The sequence below is a fragment of the Passer domesticus genome, chromosome 1 (assembly GCF_036417665.1).
Source record: "Passer domesticus isolate bPasDom1 chromosome 1, bPasDom1.hap1, whole genome shotgun sequence".
NCBI lineage: Eukaryota > Metazoa > Chordata > Aves > Passeriformes > Passeridae > Passer > Passer domesticus.
The window spans coordinates 133,443,354-133,459,651 of NC_087474.1; the positions used below are offsets into that span (position 1 = coordinate 133,443,354).

The 16,298-nt window shown below is 42.5% G+C and overlaps 1 long non-coding RNA gene across 1 annotated transcript; it reads right to left on the reverse strand.

Annotated features, from left to right (window-relative positions):
• Positions 1 to 12,205: 12,205 nt before the first annotated feature.
• LOC135289613 (uncharacterized) lies at positions 12,206 to 15,024 on the reverse strand. Its single transcript, XR_010352376.1, has 3 exons — positions 14,660 to 15,024; positions 13,758 to 13,841; positions 12,206 to 13,174 (listed from the first exon to the last, which is right to left on the reverse strand). It is a non-coding gene; the product is annotated as an uncharacterized LOC135289613 (long non-coding RNA).
• Between the last annotated feature and the right edge of the window lie 1,274 nt (positions 15,025 to 16,298).

Below are 16,298 nucleotides of genomic sequence, written 5' to 3' on the forward strand. Positions count from 1 at the left end.
TCGAGGAGGAAGACACAACTTGCAGGGGAAGATATGAGAGCCAAGGCATTGTTGCTGAAAAAAAAGAAAAAAAATCATCGGCAAACACAAACCCATCAATAGGCATGAGACGCTGTCAAGTGCTGGGACTTGGTCCAAAGAAAGCCCAATTGATTCCCATTGAAATCGCAAGATTTCGTTTCCCTTCCCGAAAGGAAATTTCATTTCCTTTCGGGAAGGGAAACGAAATCTTGCGACCCTGCAAAGAAAGGCTTACAAACGCTCCGGAAAGGAGATATGATCAAATGAAATGCGCCGGCAAAAAATCCCAAAAAACAGAAAATTGGGACATTTAGTGACTACAAGAAAATGGTGTGGGAGGAAACGGGGTGCAGTGCAAGGGACCAAAAGGTAGAAAACCGAAGCTCAGACATGCAGGCAAGGCAGGGCAAATAGACATGGAGGAAGATACAACTTGCAGGGGGAGCTATAAGAGCCATGGCATGGTTGATGAAGAAAGTAAAAAAAAAAAAATTTGGAAATTGAGTGAGTGCAAGACAATGGACCAGGATTACATGAGGTGCAGTGCAAAGGACGAGAAGATGCCAAAGCTCAGCTCACAGGTGCTGCAAAGGCAGGAAGAAAAGTCGAGGAGGAAGATACAACTTGCAAGGGAAGATATGAGAGCCAAGGCATTGTTGCTGAAAAAAAAGAAAAAAAAATCATCGGCAAACACAAACCCATCAAAAGGCATGAGACGCTGTCAAGTGCTGGGACTTGGTCCAAAGAAAGCCCAATTGATTCCCATTGAAATCGCAAGATTTCGTTTCCCTTCCCGAAAGGAAATTTCATTTCCTTTCGGGAAGGGAAACGAAATCTTGCGACCCTGCAAAGAAAGGCTTACAAACGCTTGGGAAAGGAGATATGATCAAATGAAATGCGCCGGCAAAAAATCCCAAAAAACAGAAAATTGGGACATTTAGTGACTACAAGAAAATGGTGTGGGAGGAAACGTGGTGCAGTGCAAGGGACCAAAAGGTAGAAAACCTAAGCTCAGACATGCAGGCAAGGCAGGGCAAATAGACATGGAGGAAGATACAACTTGCAGGGGGAGCTATAAGAGCCATGGCATGGTTGATGAAGAAATGAAAAAAAAAATTTGGAAATTGAGTGAGTGCAAGACAATGGACCAGGATTACATGAGGTGCAGTGCAAAGGACCAGAAGATGCCAAAGCTCAGCTCACAGATGCTGCAAAGGCAGGAAGAAAAGTCGAGGAGGAAGACACAACTTGCAGGGGACGATATGAGAGCCAAGGCATTGTTGCTGAAAAAAAAGAAAAAAAATCATCGGCAAACACAAACCCATCAATAGGCATGAGATGCTGTCAAGTGCTGGGACTTGGTCCAAAGAAAGCCCAATTGATTCCCATTGAAATCGCAAGATTTCGTTTCCCTTCCCGAAAGGAAATTTCATTTCCTTTCGGGAAGGGAAACGAAATCTTGCGACCCTGCAAAGAAAGGCTTACAAACGCTCTGGAAAGGAGATATGATCAAATGAAATGCGCCGGCAAAAAATCCCAAAAAGCAGAAAATTGGGACATTTAGTGACTACAAGAAAATGGTGTGGGAAGAAACGTGGTGCAGTGCAAGGGACCAAAAGGTAGAAAACCTAAGCTCAGACATGCAGGCAAGGCAGGGCAAATAGACATGGAGGAAGACACAACTTGCAGGAGGATCTATAAGAGCCATGGCATGGTTGAGGAAGAAAATAAAAAAAAAAAATTTGGAAATTGATTGAGTGCAAGAAAATGGACCAGGATTACATGAGGTGCAGTGCAAAGGACCAGAAGATGCCAAAGCTCAGCTCACAGGTGCTGCAAAGGCAGGAAGAAAAGTCGAGGAGGAAGATACAACTTGCAAGGGAAGATATGAGAGCCAAGGCATTGTTGCTGAAAAAAAAGAAAAAAAATCATCGGCAAACACAAACCCATCAATAGGCATGAGACGCTGTCAAGTGCTGGGACTTGGTCCAAAGAGAGCCCAATTGATTCCCATTGAAATCGCAAGATTTCGTTTCCCTTCCCGAAAGGAAATTTCATTTCCTTTCGGGAAGGGAAACGAAATCTTGTGACCCTGCAAAGAAAGGCTTACAAACGCTCTGGAAAGGAGATATGATCAAATGAAATGCGCCGGCAAAAAAACCCAGAAAAGTGGGACATTTAGTAACTACAAGTAAATGGTGTGGGAGGAAACGGGGTGCAGTGCAAGGGACCAAAAGGTAGAAAACCTAAGCTCAGACATGCAGGCAAGGCAGGGCAAATAGACGAGGAGGAAGACACAACTTGCAGGGGGAGCTACAAGAACCATGGCATGGTTGCTGATGAAAATAAAAAAAAATTTGGAAATTGAGTGAGTGCAAGACAATGGACCAGGATTACATGAGGTGCAGTGCCAAGGACCAGAAGATGCCAAAGCTCAGCTCACAGGTGCTGCAAAGGCAGGAAGAAAAGTCGAGGAGGAAGATACAACTTGCAAGGGAAGATATGAGAGCCAAGGCATTGTTGCTGAAAAAAAAGAAAAAAAAATCATCGGCAAACACAAACCCATCAAAAGGCATGAGACGCTGTCAAGTGCTGGGACTTGGTCCAAAGAAAGCCCAATTGATTCTCATTGAAATCGCAAGATTTCGTTTCCCTTCCCGAAAGGAAATTTCATTTCCTTTCGGGAAGGGAAACGAAATTTTGCGACCCTGCAAAGAAAGGCTTACAAACGCTCTGGAAAGGAGATATGATCAAATGAAATGCACCGGGAAAAAATCCCAAAAAGCAGAAAATTGGGACATTTAGTGACTACAAGAAAATGGTGTGGGAGGAAACGTGGTGCAGTGCAAGGGACCAAAAGGTAGAAAACCTAAGCTCAGACATGCAGGCAAGGCAGGGCAAATAGACATGGAGGAAGACACAACTTGCAGGGGGAGCTATAAGAGCCATGGCATGGTTGATGAAGAAAATAAAAAAAAAAAATTTGGAAATTGAGTGAGTGCAAGACAATGGACCAGGATTACATGAGGTGCAGTGCCAAGGACCAGAAGATGCCAAAGCTCAGCTCACAGGTGCTGCAAAGGCAGGAAGAAAAGTCGAGGAGGAAGATACAACTTGCAAGGGAAGATATGAGAGCCAAGGCATTGTTGCTGAAAAAAAAGAAAAAAATCATCGGCAAACACAAACCCATCAATAGGCATGAGACGCTGTCAAGTGCTGGGACTTGGTCCAAAGAAAGCCCAATTGATTCTCATTGAAATCGCAAGATTTCGTTTCCCTTCCCGAAAGGAAATTTCATTTCCTTTCGGGAAGGGAAACGAAACCTTGCGACCCTGCAAAGAAAGGCTGACAAACGCTCTGGAAAGGAGATATGATCAAATGAAATGCGCCGGCAAAAAATCCCAAAAAGCAGAAAATTGGGACATTTAGTGACTACAAGAAAATGGTGTGGGAGGAAACGTGGTGCAGTGCAAGGGACCAAAAGGTAGAAAACCTAAGCTCAGACATGCAGGCAAGGCAGGGCAAATAGACATGGAGGAAGACACAACTTGCAGGGGGAGCTACAAGAGCCATGGCATGGTTGATGAAGAAATGAAAAAAAAAAATTTGGAAATTGAGTGAGTGCAAGAAAATGGACCAGGATTACATGAGGTGCAGTGCCAAGGACCAGAAGATGCCAAAGCTCAGCTCACAGGTGCTGCAAAGGCAGGAAGAAAAGTCGAGGAGGAAGACACAACTTGCAGGGGAAGATATGAGAGCCAAGGCATTGTTGCTGAAAAAAAAGAAAAAAAAATCATCGGCAAACACAAACCCATCAATAGGCATGAGACGCTGTCAAGTGCTGGGACTTGGTCCAAAGAAAGCCCAATTGATTCCCATTGAAATCGCAAGATTTCGTTTCCCTTCCCGAAAGGAAATTTCATTTCCTTTCGGGAAGGGAAACGAAATCTTGCGACCCTGCAAAGAAAGGCTTACAAACGCTTGGGAAAGGAGATATGATCAAATGAAATGCGCCGGCAAAAAATCCCAAAAAACAGAAAATTGGGACATTTAGTGACTACAAGAAAATGGTGTGGGAGGAAACGGGGTGCAGTGCAAGGGACCAAAAGGTAGAAAACCTAAGCTCAGACATGCAGGCAAGGCAGGGCAAATAGACATGGAGGAAGACACAACTTGCAGGGGGAACTACAAGAGCCATGGCATGGTTGCTGAAGAAATGAAAAAAAAAATTTGGAAATTGAGTGAGTGCAAGAAAATGGACCAGGATTACATGAGGTGCAGTACAAAGGACCAGAAGATGCCAAAGCTCAGCTCACATATGCTGCAAAGGCAGGAAGAAAAGTCGAGGAGGAAGACACAACTTGCAGGGGAAGATATGAGAGCCAAGGCATTGTTGCTGAAAAAAAAGAAAAAAAATCATCGGCAAACACAAACCCATCAAAAGGCATGAGACGCTGTCAAGTGCTGGGACTTGGTCCAAAGAAAGCCCAATTGATTCCCATTGAAATCGCAAGATTTCGTTTCCCTTCCCGAAAGGAAATTTCATTTCCTTTCGGGAAGGGAAACGAAATCTTGCGACCCTGCAAAGAAAGGCTTACAAACGCTCTGGAAAGGAGATATGATCAAATGAAATGCGCCGGCAAAAAATCCCAAAAAGCAGAAAATTGGGACATTTAGCGACTACAAGAAATTGGTGTGGGAGGAAACGTGGTGCAGTGCAAGGGACCAAAAGGTAGAAAACCGAAGCTCAGACATGCAGGCAAGGCAGGGCAAATAGACATGGAGGAAGACACAACTTGCAGGGGGAGCTATAAGAGCCATGGCATGGTTGATGAAGAAATGAAAAAAAAAATTTGGAAATTGAGTGAGTGCAAGACAATGGACCAGGATTACATGAGGTGCAGTGCCAAGGACCAGAAGATGCCAAAGCTCAGCTCACAGGTGCTGCAAAGGCAGGAAGAAAAGTCGAGGAGGAAGACACAACTTGCAGGGGAAGATATGAGAGCCAAGGCATTGTTGCTGAAAAAAAAGAAAAAAAAATCATCGGCAAACACAAACCCATCAATAGGCATGAGACGCTGTCAAGTGCTGGGACTTGGTCCAAAGAAAGCCCAATTGATTCCCATTGAAATCGCAAGATTTCGTTTCCCTTCCCGAAAGGAAATTTCATTTCCTTTCGGGAAGGGAAACGAAATCTTGCGACCCTGCAAAGAAAGGCTTACAAACGCTCTGGAAAGGAGATATGATCAAATGAAATGCGCCGGCAAAAAATCCCAAAAAGCAGAAAATTGGGACATTTAGTGACTACAAGAAAATGGTGTGGGAGGAAACGGGGTGCAGTGCAAGGGACCAAAAGGTAGAAAACCTAAGCTCAGACATGCAGGCAAGGCAGGGCAAATAGACATGGAGGAAGACACAACTTGCAGGGGGAGCTACAAGAGCCATGGCATGGTTGCTGAAGAAATGAAAAAAAAAAATTTGGAAATTGAGTGAGTGCAAGAAAATGGACCAGGATTAGATGAGGTGCAGTGCAAAGGACCAGAAGATGCCAAAGCTCAGCTCACAGGTGCTGCAAAGGCAGGAAGAAAAGTCGAGGAGGAAGACACAACTTGCAGGGGAAGATATGAGAGCCAAGGCATTGTTGCTGAAAAAAAAGAAAAAAAAATCATCGGCAAACACAAACCCATCAATAGGCATGAGACGCTGTCAAGTGCTGGGACTTGGTCCAAAGAAAGCCCAATTGATTCCCATTGAAATCGCAAGATTTCGTTTCCCTTCCCGAAAGGAAATTTCATTTCCTTTCGGGAAGGGAAACGAAATCTTGCGACCCTGCAAAGAAAGGCTTACAAACGCTCTGGAAAGGAGATATGATCAAATGAAATGCGCCGGCAAAAAATCCCAAAAAACAGAAAATTGGGACATTTAGTGACTACAAGAAAATGGTGTGGGAGGAAACGTGGTGCAGTGCAAGGGACCAAAAGGTAGAAAACCTAAGCTCAGACATGCAGGCAAGGCAGGGCAAATAGACATGGAGGAAGACACAACTTGCAGGGGGAACTACAAGAGCCATGGCATGGTTGCTGAAGAAATGAAAAAAAAAATTTGGAAATTGAGTGAGTGCAAGAAAATGGACCAGGATTACATGAGGTGCAGTACAAAGGACCAGAAGATGCCAAAGCTCAGCTCACATATGCTGCAAAGGCAGGAAGAAAAGTCGAGGAGGAAGACACAACTTGCAGGGGAAGATATGAGAGCCAAGGCATTGTTGCTGAAAAAAAAGAAAAAAAATCATCGGCAAACACAAACCCATCAAAAGGCATGAGACGCTGTCAAGTGCGGGGACTTGGTCCAAAGAAAGCCCAATTGATTCCCATTGAAATCGCAAGATTTCGTTTCCCTTCCCGAAAGGAAATTTCATTTCCTTTCGGGAAGGGAAACGAAATCTTGCGACCCTGCAAAGAAAGGCTTACAAACGCTCTGGAAAGGAGATATGATCAAATGAAATGCACCGGCAAAAAATCCCAAAAAGCAGAAAATTGGGACATTTAGTGACTACAAGAAAATGGTGTGGGAGGAAACGTGGTGCAGTGCAAGGGACCAAAAGGTAGAAAACCTAAGCTCAGACATGCAGGCAAGGCAGGGCAAATAGACATGGAGGAAGACACAACTTGCAGGGGGAGCTACAAGAGCCATGGCATGGTTGCTGAAGAAATGAAAAAAAAAAATTTGGAAATTGAGTGAGTGCAAGAAAATGGACCAGGATTACATGAGGTGCAGTGCCAAGGACCAGAAGATGCCAAAGCTCAGCTCACAGGTGCTGCAAAGGCAGGAAGAAAAGTCGAGGAGGAAGACACAACTTGCAGGGGAAGATATGAGAGCCAAGGCATTGTTGCTGAAAAAAAAGAAAAAAAAAATCATCGGCAAACACAAACCCATCAATAGGCATGAGACGCTGTCAAGTGCTGGGACTTGGTCCAAAGAAAGCCCAATTGATTCCCATTGAAATCGCAAGATTTCGTTTCCCTTCCCGAAAGGAAATTTCATTTCCTTTCGGGAAGGGAAACGAAATCTTGCGACCCTGCAAAGAAAGGCTTACAAACGCTTGGGAAAGGAGATATGATCAAATGAAATGCGCCGGCAAAAAATCCCAAAAAACAGAAAATTGGGACATTTAGTGACTACAAGAAAATGGTGTGGGAGGAAACGTGGTGCAGTGCAAGGGACCAAAAGGTAGAAAACCTAAGCTCAGACATGCAGGCAAGGCAGGGCAAATAGACATGGAGGAAGACACAACTTGCAGGGGGAACTACAAGAGCCATGGCATGGTTGCTGAAGAAATGAAAAAAAAAATTTGGAAATTGAGTGAGTGCAAGAAAATGGACCAGGATTACATGAGGTGCAGTACAAAGGACCAGAAGATGCCAAAGCTCAGCTCACATATGCTGCAAAGGCAGGAAGAAAAGTCGAGGAGGAAGACACAACTTGCAGGGGAAGATATGAGAGCCAAGGCATTGTTGCTGAAAAAAAAGAAAAAAAATCATCGGCAAACACAAACCCATCAAAAGGCATGAGACGCTGTCAAGTGCTGGGACTTGGTCCAAAGAAAGCCCAATTGATTCCCATTGAAATCGCAAGATTTCGTTTCCCTTCCCGAAAGGAAATTTCATTTCCTTTCGGGAAGGGAAACGAAATCTTGCGACCCTGCAAAGAAAGGCTTACAAACGCTCTGGAAAGGAGATATGATCAAATGAAATGCGCCGGCAAAAAATCCCAAAAAGCAGAAAATTGGGACATTTAGCGACTACAAGAAATTGGTGTGGGAGGAAACGTGGTGCAGTGCAAGGGACCAAAAGGTAGAAAACCGAAGCTCAGAGATGCAGGCAAGGCAGGGCAAATAGACATGGAGGAAGACACAACTTGCAGGGGGAGCTATAAGAGCCATGGCATGGTTGATGAAGAAATGAAAAAAAAAATATGGAAATTGAGTGAGTGCAAGACAATGGACCAGGATTACATGAGGTGCAGTGCCAAGGACCAGAAGATGCCAAAGCTCAGCTCACAGGTGCTGCAAAGGCAGGAAGAAAAGTCGAGGAGGAAGACACAACTTGCAGGGGAAGATATGAGAGCCAAGGCATTGTTGCTGAAAAAAAAGAAAAAAAAATCATCGGCAAACACAAACCCATCAATAGGCATGAGACGCTGTCAAGTGCTGGGACTTGGTCCAAAGAAAGCCCAATTGATTCCCATTGAAATCGCAAGATTTCGTTTCCCTTCCCGAAAGGAAATTTCATTTCCTTTCGGGAAGGGAAACGAAATCTTGCGACCCTGCAAAGAAAGGCTTACAAACGCTTGGGAAAGGAGATATGATCAAATGAAATGCGCCGGCAAAAAATCCCAAAAAACAGAAAATTGGGACATTTAGTGACTACAAGAAAATGGTGTGGGAGGAAACGTGGTGCAGTGCAAGGGACCAAAAGGTAGAAAACCTAAGCTCAGACATGCAGGCAAGGCAGAGCAAATAGACATGGAGGAAGACACAACTTGCAGGGGGAACTACAAGAGCCATGGCATGGTTGCTGAAGAAATGAAAAAAAAAATTTGGAAATTGAGTGAGTGCAAGAAAATGGACCAGGATTACATGAGGTGCAGTACAAAGGACCAGAAGATGCCAAAGCTCAGCTCACATATGCTGCAAAGGCAGGAAGAAAAGTCGAGGAGGAAGACACAACTTGCAGGGGAAGATATGAGAGCCAAGGCATTGTTGCTGAAAAAAAAGAAAAAAAATCATCGGCAAACACAAACCCATCAATAGGCATGAGACGCTGTCAAGTGCTGGGACTTGGTCCAAAGAAAGCCCAATTGATTCCCATTGAAATCGCAAGATTTCGTTTCCCTTCCCGAAAGGAAATTTCATTTCCTTTCGGGAAGGGAAACGAAATCTTGCGACCCTGCAAAGAAAGGCTTACAAACGCTCTGGAAAGGAGATATGATCAAATGAAATGCGCCGGCAAAAAATCCCAAAAAGCAGAAAATTGGGACATTTAGTGACTACAAGAAAATGGTGTGGGAGGAAACGGGGTGCAGTGCAAGGGACCAAAAGGTAGAAAACCGAAGCTCAGACATGCAGGCAAGGCAGGGCAAATAGACATGGAGGAAGACACAACTTGCAGGGGGAGCTACAAGAGCCATGGCATGGTTGCTGAAGAAATGAAAAAAAAAAATTTGGAAATTGAGTGAGTGCAAGAAAATGGACCAGGATTACATGAGGTGCAGTGCAAAGGACCAGAAGATGCCAAAGCTCAGCTCACAGGTGCTGCAAAGGCAGGAAGAAAAGTCGAGGAGGAAGACACAACTTGCAGGGGAAGATATGAGAGCCAAGGCATTGTTGCTGATAAAAGAGAAAAAAAAATCATCGGCAAACACAAACCCATCAATAGGCATGAGACGCTGTCAAGTGCTGGGACTTGGTCCAAAGAAAGCCCAATTGATTCCCATTGAAATCGCAAGATTTCGTTTCCCTTCCCGAAAGGAAATTTCATTTCCTTTCGGGAAGGGAAACGAAATCTTGCGACCCTGCAAAGAAAGGCTTACAAACGCTTGGGAAAGGAGATATGATCAAATGAAATGCGCCGGCAAAAAATCCCAAAAAACAGAAAATTGGGACATTTAGTGACTACAAGAAAATGGTGTGGGAGGAAACGTGGTGCAGTGCAAGGGACCAAAAGGTAGAAAACCTAAGCTCAGACATGCAGGCAAGGCAGGGCAAATAGACATGGAGGAAGATACAACTTGCAGGGGGAGCTATAAGAGCCATGGCATGGTTGATGAAGAAATGAAAAAAAAAATTTGGAAATTGAGTGAGTGCAAGACAATGGACCAGGATTACATGAGGTGCAGTGCAAAGGACCAGAAGATGCCAAAGCTCAGCTCACAGATGCTGCAAAGGCAGGAAGAAAAGTCGAGGAGGAAGACACAACTTGCAGGGGACGATATGAGAGCCAAGGCATTGTTGCTGAAAAAAAAGAAAAAAATCATCGGCAAACACAAACCCATCAATAGGCATGAGATGCTGTCAAGTGCTGGGACTTGGTCCAAAGAAAGCCCAATTGATTCCCATTGAAATCGCAAGATTTCGTTTCCCTTCCCGAAAGGAAATTTCATTTCCTTTCGGGAAGGGAAACGAAATCTTGCGACCCTGCAAAGAAAGGCTTACAAACGCTCTGGAAAGGAGATATGATCAAATGAAATGCGCCGGCAAAAAATCCCAAAAAGCAGAAAATTGGGACATTTAGTGACTACAAGAAAATGGTGTGGGAAGAAACGTGGTGCAGTGCAAGGGACCAAAAGGTAGAAAACCTAAGCTCAGACATGCAGGCAAGGCAGGGCAAATAGACATGGAGGAAGACACAACTTGCAGGAGGATCTATAAGAGCCATGGCATGGTTGAGGAAGAAAATAAAAAAAAAAAATTTGGAAATTTATTGAGTGCAAGAAAATGGACCAGGATTACATGAGGTGCAGTGCAAAGGACCAGAAGATGCCAAAGCTCAGCTCACAGGTGCTGCAAAGGCAGGAAGAAAAGTCGAGGAGGAAGATACAACTTGCAAGGGAAGATATGAGAGCCAAGGCATTGTTGCTGATAAAAAAGAAAAAAAAATCATCGGCAAACACAAACCCATCAAAAGGCTTGAGACGCTGTCAAGTGCTGGGACTTGGTCCAAAGAGAGCCCAATTGATTCCCATTGAAATCGCAAGATTTCGTTTCCCTTCCCGAAAGGAAATTTCATTTCCTTTCGGGAAGGGAAACGAAATCTTGCGACCCTGCAAAGAAAGGCTTACAAACGCTCTGGAAAGGAGATATGATCAAATGAAATGCGCCGGCAAAAAATCCCAGAAAAGTGGGACATTTAGTAACTACAAGTAAATGGTGTGGGAGGAAACGGGGTGCAGTGCAAGGGACCAAAAGGTAGAAAACCTAAGCTCAGACATGCAGGCAAGGCAGGGCAAATAGACGAGGAGGAAGACACAACTTGCAGGGGGAGCTACAAGAGCCATGGCATGGTTGCTGATGAAAATAAAAAAAAATTTGGAAATTGAGTGAGTGCAAGACAATGGACCAGGATTACATGAGGTGCAGTGCCAAGGACCAGAAGATGCCAAAGCTCAGCTCACAGGTGCTGCAAAGGCAGGAAGAAAAGTCGAGGAGGAAGACACAACTTGTAGGGGAAGATATGAGAGCCATGGCATTGTTGCTGAAAAAAACGAAAAAAATCACCGGCAAAGACAAACCCATCAATAGGCATGAGACGCTGTCAAGTGCTGGGACTTGGTCCAAAGATAGCCCAATTGATTCCCATTGAAATCGCAAGATTTCGTTTCCCTTCCCAAAAAGAAATTTTTTTTTTCTTTTTTTTCCGCAACCATGCCCTGTGTCTCCTATCTCCCCCCGCAAATTTTGTCTTCCATCTCATCTATTTGCCCTGCCTTTCCAGTATGTCTGTGCTTAGTTTTTGTACCTTTTGGTCCCTTGCACTCCACATATATTTCTTCCTCCTTGAACTGACTTTCATTTCAGGTGTAGTGCTTCCCCAATACTTTTTTTTTTATTTCAGTAGAACATTTCATATGACTGAACTGAGTGCCTGTGCACATGAATTTTCATATCATTTCCAGTTTTCTGCAAAGTAAAGTGTATGCATTTAAAAACAGGGATTCATAATAATCTTTTTATACATAGGCATTCATCCCTTTTTGTATGTTCAAATAACACAACAGTGACATTGTGAAAGTAGGCATTTGTAACTACAACTCTGCCTTCTGTTAGAGATAAAACAGCAGTTTTCTTATGAGACATAGTACACTATTGCAATTATGTGATTTATTAGCTGCTTTGTCTTAAACCTTTCTTCCATGATAACAAAAGTAAATGAGTTTATTTGAATATATTTATCTGCTTAAATTACTTGAAATAAAATACTGGGTATTCACACAAAATAATACTGCAGGCTCTAGTTGCCAATTTAATTTTGTTTAAGAAATTAATTTTGTGTATGAACTGTGGGAGAAATTAATTTGAGAATTTCATTTCTTCAATCCATTTCTTTAATGAATGCATACACACACACAGGCAACCCCCTTAGACACCAATAAATTTAAATATTTTTTTTATTGATATCCTGCTGACTTTTAGGTTTTGTTAATACCAAATGAAATGCCAAAATATAGCTAAATCTCTGTAGTTTTATCTAATGCCAAATAATCAAAAACTCTATTATAAAAATGTGCTTTTGTTTAAATCTTAATACTCAAAAGAAATTTCATAAAGTACTGAAAAGGACTTCACATGCTCCCACAGATAGTATGATTATCCAGGGTTTCTGTATAAAATGTCAGTAGATGAACATTTTTGTAATTTAGAAAGATTTTTATTTGTAAATTAAAACAATATAGTTCATCTGGAATTATGTGTCTAATTTTTTTTTCCTTGGAGTTCTAAATCACATATTATGAAGAATTGACTGAAATGGTGTATTGAAGAAGATGAGTAATTTTATAAAGGAAATTAAGAGCATACATTATGATTTAGGGCAGTTGCATTATTTTCCCCATACATTTCACCATTGTTAAATGCTAAAAATCTTACATATGAGCAAACTACAATCTAATCACTAAATAAACCTAGTGAAATTTTTCTAGTCTATCATGACTGAAAGGAATTGGAAGAGATAAGCTCATCAGATACATTTTATGGTTCTAGAAAAATTTCAAGTGAAGTGTTTTTTTAAATAATAATAGGTAAGAAGTAATTGGAAATAAGTTGTACATAATTTTAAATACTTGAAAAAGCTAAGGAAGAAGTTCTGACTTTGATATGCATAATTTAATATCAAATCTCCCCTTGACTTTTGAGAGAACACTCTTTGTATGGGAGATTCTCAGGGTAACTCAAGGACCAGACTTTCACCAGGCTGCTCAGGTTTCTCCGCTCTTCCTGCCTTGAGAAAAATGTCTACACATTTTCTATTGGAAAATCCTTTCCGTATGGGGGTAAAAAAGGAGTAGAAATCCCTGGAATCTCTTGCCAGTCATTTCTGAATCTCCCATGGAGTGACTGGAGCAGTTGCAGAAATGTTCATGAATTCCAGATGTTTCACTGTTGAGAATGTGCTAGTCTTACTGCATAGACAGAACCTGGGAAAGGCACAACTAACCTAATGCACATAGGATATGAATATAGGATGTACAGAATATGCTGAACTTTTGAGCAGGAGGACATTGAGGGTGTTGGCCAAAGGCTTCATCAGTGCCTTGGTCTTTTCTCTTTTCATCAAAAAAGATGTTTCTCTTCTCAGTACTTTTGCAAATGTGATCTTCTTCAACACCTTGAAACTTTACACATAAGCAACTTCTTTTGTGATAGTTGCTGACTATTCCTTTCCCACTTAGAATGAGGAATGAAAAAAAAAATAATTGCATGGAACAAAACAAAACCACTTAGAAATATCCTGTAAAGTACTCCTCCTACCCACTGTGGTTCTGAGTAGTAGAAATCCAACCTTTTTATGTCCTTTCCAAAACTTTTGACTGTTAATTTTAATATAAAAGTTATTTTAATAAGGATTATTTTAAAATATTTTTCCACATAATCTTAACATACAAACCAAGTTTGCACTAAAACTCCATGTATAATAATGTTTAACTAATGACCCAAAAGCATTTGCATTTGATGAACCCACCTTCTGCAGCTGTGAGGTATCACAGAATCGCAGCATCACTAGATAGGCATGGCTTAGCTACTGTAATGTTGCCTTTTTCCCAACCTGGAAATGAAATTCGAGATATTTTTAGTAAGGAGGTAGTGTAAAAGGGGAGGGGATCTTTATTTGAAGACCTTCAGAAACAGTTATGGAAAGAAGTCCACAAAAGCCTAACACCCCCCCACAATTGGTGAGCACATTTTTATAGGTTTTAGAAAATTAAGTCTCCCCCTCGACACTGGCTGTTCTTTGCCTGTGAAAATATATCTAAAGAGTTGTTCTTGGCCTTGGTTCCTAGGAAGAGCCAAGACTGCACTGGGGCCATGTGCCCCCCAGGGCTTGGAGCTCTGCAATTTGTTTCAGCTTTCTGCATAGGGAAAGACCATGGAAAAGTACTGTGTACAGTAAAATGAATCATTAATACAATAGGTGACAGAGTTACAAATATATGTGTGAAGAATAGAGAAAACATATTAAAAAAATCAAAAAGGCAACACCCAAACTGGCATCACCAGTCTAGAAAAGTATGGCATCAAGCAGCTGAGTAAAATGACCATGACTAGCTGCAGACCTGCCATAACATTGGGAATGAAGGACAAAGCTATATCCTATATCTGTTCTGCAAGGTCAGACGCGAACTGAGTACTAGACGTACTTTTGCTTGCCCCATCATTAGTGGGATTCTTGATTAGATATTTGAAGCCTTTGGTAGGGAAATAATTCACCTATTATATTATTATTATTAATTATTAAAAAAATTATTTTACCTAGTTTTCGAATTTAAGAAAATCATATCTACTGAGTCTAGTGATTTTTCAAAGCCTCTACCTGCAGCAAATTAAGCTATAAATTGTTGTTGTCCTATTGCAAAGGTTTCGTACCTTCTCAGTGGTTTCTCATGAGCAGCTCCTCTGCAGCACTGCCTCCTTCTTCTCAGCACAGCCAACAAACTCCATCTCTCCTCTCGACCAGCCAACCTGCTCTTTTATAATATCCCTCTTAATTGAATACAGCTGTGGCCTATTAAGAGCAGGCTTGTTCTTAATGCTTGATAATTAGCACAGCTGTACCTCCTTAGGAGCCAGATTACCTTCACCACTGTCTCTATTCTCCTACCTTTTATCTAACCACAATTCCCCCTTTTCTTTTAATTACAAGTTTTCCATTCTTTTAAAGTCTTATAGAATGATTTCCAAGTGGCAGCCAAATCTGCAGCTGCCTTGCCCCCTTTTTGACACTATATTTCACAGTTCTTTGTTGTTTTTTTTGGTTTTTTTCCCTTTCTTTTTTTTTCTTTTTCTTTTTTTTTTTTTCTGTTTCTCTCCAACAATCTGTTTGGCACTCGGTATGTTATTTCTCATTGTGTCCCCAGCGGCTCACCTGTACTTCAGGTGTCAAAATCTGTCAGGTCCAGCTCAGGCAGCTTCCCCTGCTGCTCTCATTGCTACACTGGGCTCCATCTCCGGATGCACCTTGCCCTGCAGCCCACTCCCAATCACGTTGGGTTACTGTGGAGATGGCCACTATACAATTTTAGAGGGCTTCTTATATCTCACAGTTTTTCCTTAACTTCTTTCCATGTATATCAAGCACTATATGTTATTTCTCATTGTGTCCCCAGTGGCTCACCTGTAGTTCAGGTGTTGAAATCTGTCAGGTCCAGATCAGGCAGCTTCTCCTGCTGCTCTCAATGCTACGCTGGGCTCCATCTCTGGCTGCACCTCACCCTGCAGCCCACTCCCAATCACATCGGGTTACTGTGGAGATGGCTACTATATATTTTTAGAGAGCTTCTCTTACATGTTGTCTGTGCACTCCATATGTTATTTCTCATTGTGTCCCCAGCGGCTCACCTGTACCTCAGGTATCAAAATCTGTCAGGTCCAGATCAGACAGCTTCCCCTGCTGCTCTCATTCCTACACTGGGCTCCATCTCTGGCTGCACCTTGCCCTGCAGCCTACTCCCAATCACGTTGGGTTACTGTGGAGATGGCCACTATACAATTTTAGAATGCTTCTCTTACATGTTGTCTGTGCAGCCTTGACTCTGCCTCTCAGAGCTCCATGTTGCTGTTGTTCCAGTGCTCATGTTGCAATGACTTAGCAAACCTTCCCCCATACTCCTCAGGTGCCATGCTATTACTGAGGCACCCCCTGCTGCTGTGGCCGTGCCATTTGCCACTTCTGTCACACATCTTATGTCCTGCTGCACACACTGCCATTCAGGGGGAACCCAGCACCATCCTGGGGTCCTTGATCACATCAGGGCACCAATTGTTGCTATCTTATTGCAAAGGTTTCATACCTTCTTGAAGATATCTCAGGGGCAGCTCCTCTGCTCTTTTATAATACCCCTCTTAATTGAATACAGCTGTGGCCTATTAAGAGCAGGCTTGTTCTTAATGCTTGATAATTAGCACAGCTGTAACTCCTTAGGGGCCAGATTACCTTCACCACTGTCTCTATTCTCCCACCTTTTATCTAACCACAATAAATAGGTTTATATCCATTTCAAGTCTA